Here is a 10,438-nt window from a genome sequence, read left to right as displayed (position 1 = left end):
TATGATGGAGAAGTGAATCTAGAAGCAATAGAAGCTCAATACAGCCAGGAATGTAAACTGTAGTCTGTAGAGTGTTCTGTGACCACCAGGTGCTCATTGTTTCAACCTCCCCATCCAGGGAAAAATGCCTTTTGTCTAATAGGCTCTCATATTGATTTGATGGAAATGCAGTAAGCCTTAGTCCAGATGGGTAGAGAATGTGGACTAAGATTCCACCAAAGCAACAGGTAAAGCCCTTCTGATTTTTTATCTACAAGGGGTCAATCAGTGGTCAAGAAGAGCCCGTGGAAGTTTGCAGTCTGCATTCCTGTTACTGCAGAAGATGGCTACAGCAGGGTAGAGCTAAGCTGTATGGGGCTAAATTAAGCACTGGCTTTTGTCCATTTGTGCTGCTGTAACAGAATACCTGAGACTGGGTCATTTATAAACAACAGAAACATTTCCTGCGGTTCTGGAGGCTGGGAGATCTGAGATGAAGGTGCTGGCAAATTGAGTGGTAAAAGCTGCTCTGCTTCAAGGTGGTACCTTGTTATGTTCTCACTTGGCAGAAGGTGGAAGGACAAAAAGCCACCACTCCATCAGTCTTTTTATAAGGATGCTGATCCCATCTGAGGGCTCCGCCTTCAAGACTTAATCATCTAAAGGTCCTACTTTTTAATATCTCATTGGCCATTAAGTTTCGGCACGTGAATTTTGAAGGACACATTCAGATCATAGCATAGCATTCCACCCCTGGTTTCTCAAATTCACGTTCTTAACACGTTCATTCCATTTAAGTCCAAAGTCTCCTGTAAACGTGGGTAAGACCAACTCAAGGTGTGATTCATCCTGAGCCAAATTTCCCTCCAGCTGTCAAACAAATTACATGCTTCCAGAATACAACGGTGGAATGGGCATAGGATAGATACTCCCATTTAAAAGGGACAAATAGGAAAGAAGAAGTAGCTTCGTCCCAAGTAAGTCCAAAACCCACCAGGGGAAACAACATTTAATCTTGAGGCTTGAGGATAGTCTTTGACTTTATGTCTCACCTTCCAGCCACACTGGGGTGAGGGTTGGGTCCCCAAGGCTCCAGGTGGCTCCACCCCCATAGCTTTACTGGGTGAAGCCCATGCCCTGACTCTCACTGGTTGGAGTCCTGTGCATGCAGCTCTCCCGGCCTGGCATTGCACACTGGTGGCTCTATAGGTCCAGGGTCTCAGGGGCAGCCCTGCCCCAATGGCTGTGCTGGGCATTGCCTGGGAATGTGTTCTCTGTGGTGACCCTGCCCCATGGCATTTCTCTGCCTGCATCTGATGCCCCTCAGTCCTTGACATACATCACTCACTTGGTTTTCTGGCTGCCAAGTCTCTTTTCCTCCTACTCCGCTAGCTCAGTCTCCCTTGCAGGCTCCTTCTTACTGCCCTGCCTTTTGTTAATGAAATGCTTAGTCTTTTGACCTCTTAGTTATCTATCTACAGTCAATCCTTGGTCCCATGTATTAATACCATTTAAACCCCAACAACTCCCAAATTTATATTTCCAGTCTGACCTGACTTGATTACATCAGTTCAAGGGTTTTCATCCACAAGAATGTCTACGTGGTATCTCACATTTACATGTCCAAAACTGAACTCTTACTCTCCCCTCCATCCTGCCAGTTGCTAGGCTAAAGGCCTCAGAGTTTCCCTTGACTCTTCTTCTCTTGTACCTTACCACCTTTACCATGAGTGAATCCTGCTGGCTCAGTCTTCTAAATGTATTCAGAATATAACGATTTCTTATCAATGGCAATGCCAGCACCCCGACCCAAAATGTCATCATCATCTCCCGTTGGATTACTGCCTCAGCCTTCTGTTTTCCTCGCTCCCTCTCTTGCTTCCACCCTAGTGACCCCGTGATCTACTCTTAATGCAACAGGGAAAGGGGTCCTTTCAGAGCTTATGCTCAAAATCTTTTTCTCTCCTCCTCCCATCTCACTCAAAGTCGATGCTCAAATCTGTACAATGACCTGCAGGGTCCTACATCAGGTGCTGGCAAACAGTAGCTGGATGGCAAGTTAGCCAGCTGTTTTTGTAAATAAAGTTTCATTGGAACACAACCACACTCATATGTTACGTATTGTCTATGGCTGCTTTCACACTACAATAGCAGTGTTCCCTAGTTATGATGGAGGCCACGTGACCCCCAAAACCTCAAATATTTACTATCTGGCCCTTCACAGAACAAATTTGCTAACGCTTGCCCTCTGTGATCTGGCTCTGCTGCCTCGCTTTGTTTCTGCTCCAGTCTTCTGGGGTCTCCTTGTTGTTCTTAGAGCCCGCTAGGCAATCTTCCACCTCAGGGCTTTTTTTCTTTTTTTTTTTCTTTTTTTTTGAGACAGAGCCTCACTCTGTCGCCAGGCCAGGCTAGAGTGCAGTGGCGTGATCTTGGCTCACTGCGACTTCCACCTCCTGGGTTCAAGCGATTCTCTTGCCTCAGCCTCCTGAGTAGCTGGGACTACAGGCGCGTGCCACCACACCCAGCTAATTTTTTGTATTTTTAGTGGAGATGGGGTTTCACCATGTTTGCCAGAATGGTCTCAATCTCTTGACCTTGTGATCCGCCCACCTCGGCCTCCCAAGGTGCTGGGATTACAGGCATGTGCCACCGCGCCTGGCCCATCTGTCTTTCAAAAAATGTTTTTAGTTGGAGGTATAATTTATATTCAGTGAAATGCACAGATTTGAAGTGTACATTTTGATAAGTTTTAACAAATGCATTACCCATGTAACCTACCTCCTTTCAAGATACAGAGCATTTCTATCATCCAGAAAGTTCTCCTGTGCTTTAATCCTGTCCAGCACTCCCCCAGCAGCTGCTGAACGTGCCTGAGGACATTGGTACAGGACTCTGGCCTCCCCAAAAGAGCTGCTTGGACAAGTCTGCTTGGCTTACCCCAAATCCCAGCCTGCACTCTAAAAATTTCCATCCATCTTTAAACTGGTTGTACCTATAACCCTCCTTCATTAAATAAATAAACCCTGAAAAATAGGAGGACAATACCCCTTCCTGGCCCAGCAGCCCAGGACCTAATATTTACTGTATACCTAAGCTTTTAGAAATACGATTCGCATGGGTGGGGGCTGGCGGCTGCATCCCCTCCTCCTCCTGGTAGCCCCTATCAGCCTACAGTTTCCGCAGAGCAGATCTAGCCAGGCAGCCTGAGCCTGGAAGTGCGGCGGAGCCTCCTGCTCATTCACCCTCACTAGGGTGGCAGCTGCACAGCAACAACTGGGCTCACCCATTAAGCAAGAAGCCATTGTCTGGAAAGTGACACTCAGACCCCAGCCTGGGCAAGCGTGTCTGAAAGCCCCGTTTCTTCCAGTCCAGCTGTGGAGGGAGGGGGCAGAGCGTACAGGGTTCTACTGCCCTCCCCATCCTTTAGCCGCCCTTCCTCCTGGGAGAGAGCGCCACTCGTTAATTGGCCAAAGCCTTCCTGAGGGCTGTAAGTTTGACAGGCTGGGTGTGTGTGGGCCAGCCATGCTAGACAGACAGGCTGGTGTGTCAGAAGGCAGCCACCTGGCCAGAAGAGGGTCAGCCCCCTTGGTGACCTCCTTCCCCCGGCTGGACACAGCGTCCTGCCCTCTCCCCACGTGAATGCTCCACTCAGAGCTGCTTCCAAGGGCACGGTTCTAACCCTGTGAGTGGGGACATTGTGTTAGTTTACAATGGGCCACGGTTTCCTCTGACATCTCCAACTCAGAGGCAGTAGAGAGGAGAAGAGAAATTCCCTGCACCTCCTCCCTCCTCAGCACCCCCACCTCTGCACACGTCCACATATGGAGAGCCTAACAATGGTCCCTGGGAGTGCCGCCATCTTCTCCTTTCCATGCCTGCAGCAGCTATGCCCACCGTCCAGACCCTCACCCGCCTGACTCAGTAGGCGCTGCACTGCCTCTGGTCCTGCCCCTACACCTGGGCCTCTGTACCCATCAGTTCCCCCAGTCTGGTTCTTGTTTCCCCCAACAAGTAGGGAGCATGTAAGGTCATCTGTTGGGTTGGGGGAGGGAATAAGGTGGGCCTGTGAGGATGAGGAGAAGCTTATGGTTGTGCTGGACACTCAGCTGACAGGCCCATTGGCTGCCTACCCAGTGGTCATCCCGCTCCCACCCTCATTTCTTCTTTGTGAACAAAACCTTGACTTCATTAAATACTGGACACCTATGAACTTCATGGACCCTTCTGCAGCCTCCCTGCCATGTAATGGTAAGTCTAAGTCAACCCTAGTAATTTCATTCCTCTGGCCAATGATTGCTTGGGGTGTGGGCATGAGCTGCCTCTTCACCTCAGCCTGAACCACAGCTGCCCTCTGCACTTACCGTGCAGACACACTGGGCCAGGGAGAGCTCCATCTTGATGGAGATGAGCTGTGAGGGCCTCTGCTGGTGGCTGGGTGGATCAGGTAGCTATAACAGGTTTTGTTCAGAAGGTCATCCATCAGCTTCTCCTCAGCATTGGCCATGTGGTAGTCCCCTGGGATAACACACAGACCTGCTGTGCCCTTGTGCAACTGCCCCCACTGCAGCTGACAGCCACAAAGGGGAGAGTCGAAAGGGCCAGGGACCACAGGTGCCCCGAGGGCCAGCTGAGGCAGTTCATGAAGGTCCTGGCAGGCCTGTCTCTCCTTGGGAGCTTCAAATGACATTCAAGACAGAGCTCAGCTTTCTCCTCCCACGCCATACCTCTTCCTCCTCCTCTTCCCTTGAGCAATAAATGGCATCCCACACTCTACACATCTGGTACAAAACTGGGTATCTCTTCCTGACCTATCCCTTGGTTCATCCAAGTAGCCACCAAGTCCTGTCTATTCTCCCATCTCCACCACCACAGTCATGTCCCTACCTCCCCAGTCCTGCTCTCCTTCTGGTCTCTCCACCCGCACTCTTCCCCTGTCATCCATGCACCATACAGTGCCAGACAGGTCTTTCTGCAGCAAACTGGACTAAGCCCCTACCCTACCCACAACTCCCGGAGCTGAAGGTGGAGTTAAAACTCACATGTTTTGGCTTGGCATTCAGAGCTCTTTCCCCCGTGGCCCTAGCTTATCCAGAGTGCTCATAGTGTGGGTTTGGTGCAGAACTGGGTCTGAGACGGTGCTTTCCCTAAGAAGAAACAGGGCTGAGATTGGGGGATTTTCCGGGTTCAGAGTTAGACCTATGGAGTGCAAGGTTTCTCTGAGACACCAAGTGAAGGGGTCCGGCTGGCAGCTGGCTCCTGGTCTGGAGCTTCAAGGAGAGGTCTCAGCTCAGAGTCATATTCAAGAGCCAGCTTAAATGCAGCCTCCTGCCGGGAACCCGCAGAGCTTCCACAGCCTCAGATCTGCCCCCCGCATACTCCAGATCTCTTGCCAAGTGGCGTTTGGGTCTTCATGTCATCTCCCTCCCATGTCTGGGAGTAAAGGTGAGGTGCAGGGATTTGCAGGGACTTGTGTACTCTGGTGTCTTCAGGGAGAATGTATTAGGTAGAGGGGAGGCGGCTTGGAAAGAGGGAGACTCAGAGGAGAGTCAAGGACATCTGAGCAGACGAGCCTGGGAGCAGGAAAAGGGATAAGAGTGAGCAGAGGAAACTGCTGGGGCAGGGGAGCAGGTGGAAGGATCAGGGAGTGAGGGGGGCTGGAGAGGTGGGGGTGGGGATGCTGGCGAGGGGCTGCCTGCCTCCCACCAGGGCCAGTTCACCTGGTCACCCCAAACCCCTCCCTCTGAGGGTGGGGCCAGAGGGCCCAGAGCACGGATCAACCCAATTGAGCAGGCCTGAGGTGGACTCGGGTGGGTGCTGGACTGGACTCCTGGCCCTGGGGAACAGCTGCCACCCTGCCTATTCCATCCACTTTCCAACTCACTGCCTATTGGAGCAGATGCAATATGGGTGCCTTCTGAAAGATGCTCCTGGTGCACCTGCTGCCTGCTGACCCTCCCCCAGACGGCCCCGAGCTCTCCAGAGCGGGGTCCTGTGGAGGCTTGGCCTAGATTCTGAGCCCTGCTTCTCGTAACTGGGACTCCTCCCCTCAAGGCAGCTGCTTGAGTACCCTGGAAGCCAGTCTGTAGCCTCAGGCTAGAGATGGATCCCTCCCACAACCCTTCTTTAGCGTATCTATTTGGACGGACTGCTCAGTTCATAGAGAGGGGTGTGTCTTGCCCCAGTCCTTGTGGCGTATCTAAGGCAGCTGTGGCGTCAGAATCTGCAGCTCCCATCCCCCAGTCCTGCAATACTAGGCGAGGCTGGATCCCACATCTCTGAAGTCCCACCGGACTGGTGCGAGGTGGCTCCCGAGTCCAGGGCTGCTCTGTGGGCTGTGAGGCTCATGCTCCAGCTCCGAGCCCACCTGGTGTGCTCAAGTTGCCCAACTTTGGGCCTGTCCTGCCTCTCTGGCATTCAGCTGACCCCGAGGGACTCTCCCTCAACTTGACCACCAGTTACAGGCTCTAAGTTAAAGGTTCCCAGAACCTTAGACCTTTTGGCCCAACCCTCCATTTCTCAGCTGGGGAAACTGAGACCAAAGAGGGGAAGCAACTTTCTCAAGGACCCCCAGCAAGTCAGAGGCAGAACTGGGTCTAGGAGCCTCTTCCCAACAGAGGTCTTCCCTGACCTGTGAGCCTTTACTGCCTGGTTAACTTTCCCATAAGGAGACTGGAAATGGTGCTGTCCGGGGCGGTGTGTACCCGTGACTGCGCCAGTGTTTGTACCCATGAGTGTATGTGGGGGCGGGGGTGAGGGGTGTGAATAAACAGCAGGGATGCTAGGGGCTGGAATGCACTCTGCCTCACTCCAAAAAGGGGCGCGGGGGAGCCCAGCCCACCCCAGTACATGCTTAGACTTTCCAATCTTCAGAATGCCTGTGAGGCCGTCTGGGCTCAGAAGACAAGGGACAGGCCTTTCCCCCACAGATGGCAGGGGTGGCCCAGGATGGGTGAAAGCTTCTGCAGCACCGTTGGGGGTCACACCCCAGCCCCTGGGCTGACAGTTAAGCAGAGAAGCCGCCACTAGGGGTCAGTCATGATCCAGCGATTCTGGTGAGCAGAGTGTCCCACCTGCCTCTGTCCAGGGTCTTGTCTTCCAAGCCTCCTTGGGAAAAACTGCTCCCTGGCAGAAAAGGGCTAATAATTCGAGAGGAAGCCAGAGCTGGAATTCTAAACGGTGTGTGTGTCCCGTTTGAAAAAGCATATCCACCCTAAACATTTATATTGAAAAATGGAAAGATATACCCACTGTTTTGGAATACAAACTATAGAAAGTAACAGTTAACAGAATCTTACTGGAAAGATAAGATTCTGCATCTGGAAAGGCAGAGTGATTTTCAGCTGGGTTGTGTGTCCTTAGCTGAGGAAGGGAAGATGAGATTTATGTTTATTAAAAAGCAGCTATGAATTTACCTTTTATAAAGAGCTTACAATATACTAGTGCTTCTTCAATCATGTGTCTGAATCACCCAGATGCCTGTGTAAATGCAAATTCCCAGGCTTCATTCCCAGAGATTCTGATCCTGTGAGCCTAGGGTGGGGCCCAGAAATCTATACAGGGTGGTACAGGCTGCCCCAAGACCGCACCTAAGAAACACTGCAACTGGCCCCTACACACACCCAAGTCCCCGGATATGTAGGCAGGCATATTATCTCCATAAAACAGATGGGGAAACTGAGGTCCAGAATGGGGAAAGAAATGGTACAGGGCCACCGAGCAACTAGTAGCAGAGCCATGATACACCCACTGCCTGTGGACACCATCTCTGATGACAGCTTCATCTCCCTACAGGAACCTTGCCTACCCCTACCCCTACCTCCCGCCACCCCTGTGGTGGGTCTCTGTCCAAGAAAGATGTAGCCCTGGTCCTCTAGGCTGACTGGGTATCAGAGGAAAAGCCTGGCCCAGAGTGTAGGAGCTAGAAGGGCCCTTGGAATTCAGGCGGGGAAACTGCAGCCCAAAGAAGGCAGTCCTCACATTTGAACTCTGCCTGGAGAAGGGCTGGGTCTCCTTCCTGAGTGGTAGGTTCGGCTTCACTAGCTTGGCCCTCAGTCAAGGTAACTGTCCAGGCCCACCACACCTCAAGGTGGGTGACCAGAGGCGGCGGTGCCATAAAATGTGTTTCCTGGGAGATCCACCCGGAAAGAGCAAAACATTCCAGGGCTGGTGATTTGGGCAAGCCCCCTTCCCTCTTGGCCCAGTTTCCCCATTTCTGCAACAGCTGTGTCAGAGGAGACTTCTCTCTGAGACTGAGCTGCAGATTTGCTCCCGGGTGCCTACACCACCCAGGTTGTCGGCTCCTCTGCCCCCATTCTTCAAGAAAGTCACCTCTTAGGTGAGGAAGGAGCCTTGGCCCTGTCAGGAGTGGGAGTTGGTGCACCCCCAGCCTCCCAGACCACTGGGGATGACCTGGGCTGCCTACAAAGATGGTGCCATCCATGGCTGCTCCCCAGCCTGCAGACGCCCACCATGGAGAGTGACACCGGCTCTCGCAGTGGCTCTGAGAAGAGGCAGCCCCCACTCCAAACCTTGCAGAGCCATCCAGGCCTTCCCGCACCCCAAAGAGACTTTTAGGAAAATGAATCATCTCAAGTTCATACCCATGGGCGTTGCTGAAAGAAAGGACAGTGTGGGGTGAGCTGGCGCAAGGGAGTGCTGCTCTCTACCGACTTTGCAGGGAGGTCACTTAGGAAAAGGGAGTGGAGTCTGGGAGAGTGAATAGCTCAGGGTTAAAGGGAGAGGATGGGGCTGGAGTGGGCTGGCCGTGTGCTCTCCCTTGGGCCTTCCAGCCTGGGCTCAGGTGATTCAAGGGAGCAAGCACATCCCTCTCCCAGCCAGAGAGCTCTTGCCACGTTTTGGAATCAGTGCCATTCCCTTGGGGGTTGGGGGGCAGCCCCTAACTTGGGACCTGGCTGGAACTGCTGCCTCAATTCTGGATCCAAAAGGGCCTCTGGCAGCTTCTCCATCTCCCTCTCAGTCTAACTCCCTATCTCATTCCCCATGTAGGTCCCAGCAGGCAAATCTGACAACGGGAGGAACAAGGCAGGAAGGGTAGGGTCTGAGGGGGTGACCGTCTTAAAACTGCAGCTCTGCCGCCTTCTCTCCAGGACTCTCAGTCTTGCTTTCATATTGCCCCTTCCACATCATTTTGCTATAATCTAACATGTTGGCATGTGGTCGTTAAAAACAGTAACATTGCTGAGGTGGAGCAGACGTCCCCTTTGGGATGGTTTGGAGAAGTTAGGTTTGAGGGCTTCCTCTCTTCTGCAAACTGCAGCAGTAATAGGTGAGATATATAAAGTAAATAAAGGTCAGGCGCGGTGGCTCACACCTGTAATCCCAGCACTTTGGGAGGCCGAGGCAGGAGGATCACTTGAAGTCAGGAGTTCAAGACCAGCCTGGCCAACGTGGTGAAATCCCATCTCTGCTAAAAACAAAAATACAAAAACTAGCTGGATGTGGTGGGAGAAATCACAAGAACTTATGGTCAGATTGACTTGGGTTCAAATCCCAGTTTGGCCACTTAGCAGCTGTGGTGGGCACCTCACCTTTCTGGGCCTTGATTTGTCCATCTATAAAAAGAGGGTGATAATTGTAACTCTCCCTCCCGTAGGGTTAGTCTGAGGTTTAAACAGGATAATGAACATGAAAGCCTCTGCAGACAGCACACTGCCCCTTCCTTCTCCTTTCTCCTGTCTCCTTTAAATTAACCACAGATGGGAATTCAGTAGGTGTTTAATAGTTGCAAGATCCTTTTACAGTGTAACCCTGACTGTTGCTTCTTCAAGCATTAGTCATAACAAATGGTGTGTACTTCCATCTGAAAGTTCTGAGGGAAACAGGACATTAAGCTGTTTCAAATGCAGGCTTTAAGTCTAAAGTGTCCACTCTGCCTTGTCCTGAATCACCTCCTCCATCCTTCCTGCTGATCAGAAGCATCTGTGCTTTCAGGACTTATCTCCAAAAAGCCCGCCCTGATTCCTCCCAATCTTTATGGTCTCCTCACTGAAGGACCTCCTTACTCTGCATTTGATTCCCCATAGCTCCCTTACCTGGCTCCCCGGCTGTCTATTGGCGGCCAGGCAAAGGCTGGCGGTGCTGGTGGGAAACCTGCTGGGTGTTTTTCTTCCCTTCAGTGATGTGACCACTGCGGAGATGTTCAAATCTCCCAGCTAAAGCATGCAGTTAGCGGCCTGCCTCCAGTGGCTAGCATCTTCAGGCTTCACCCCAGCTTTTGAGTTGAGGCCACACTACTCCTGGGCAGCCCCCAGACCAACTACTGAGCACAACAAGAGTCCTAGGGCCTGCCGGCCCAGCCCAGGACTCCAAGGCTTCCTGTTGGGTTGGCTGAGACTTTGTTAGATCTGCACAGCAGTCTGAAGTCTTCCCCTGGCCAATCCAGCTGCTTCCCCCTCTTATCTTTCACAGTAATTACCCCTCCCTACCAAACCCTCTTCTA

General features: G+C 52.1%; 1 pseudogene; it reads right to left on the bottom strand.

Annotated features, from left to right (window-relative positions):
* Nucleotides 1-5,183: 5,183 nt before the first annotated feature.
* LOC141408270 (uncharacterized) lies at nucleotides 5,184-8,945 on the bottom strand (annotated as a pseudogene).
* Nucleotides 8,946-10,438: the final 1,493 nt, after the last annotated feature.

Source organism: Macaca fascicularis, chromosome 13, assembly GCF_037993035.2.
Source record: "Macaca fascicularis isolate 582-1 chromosome 13, T2T-MFA8v1.1".
In the NCBI taxonomy this organism is placed as follows: Eukaryota; Metazoa; Chordata; class Mammalia; order Primates; family Cercopithecidae; genus Macaca; species Macaca fascicularis.
Note: the sequence above shows the minus strand (reverse complement) of the source record. Positions and strands in the feature narration are given on the sequence as shown.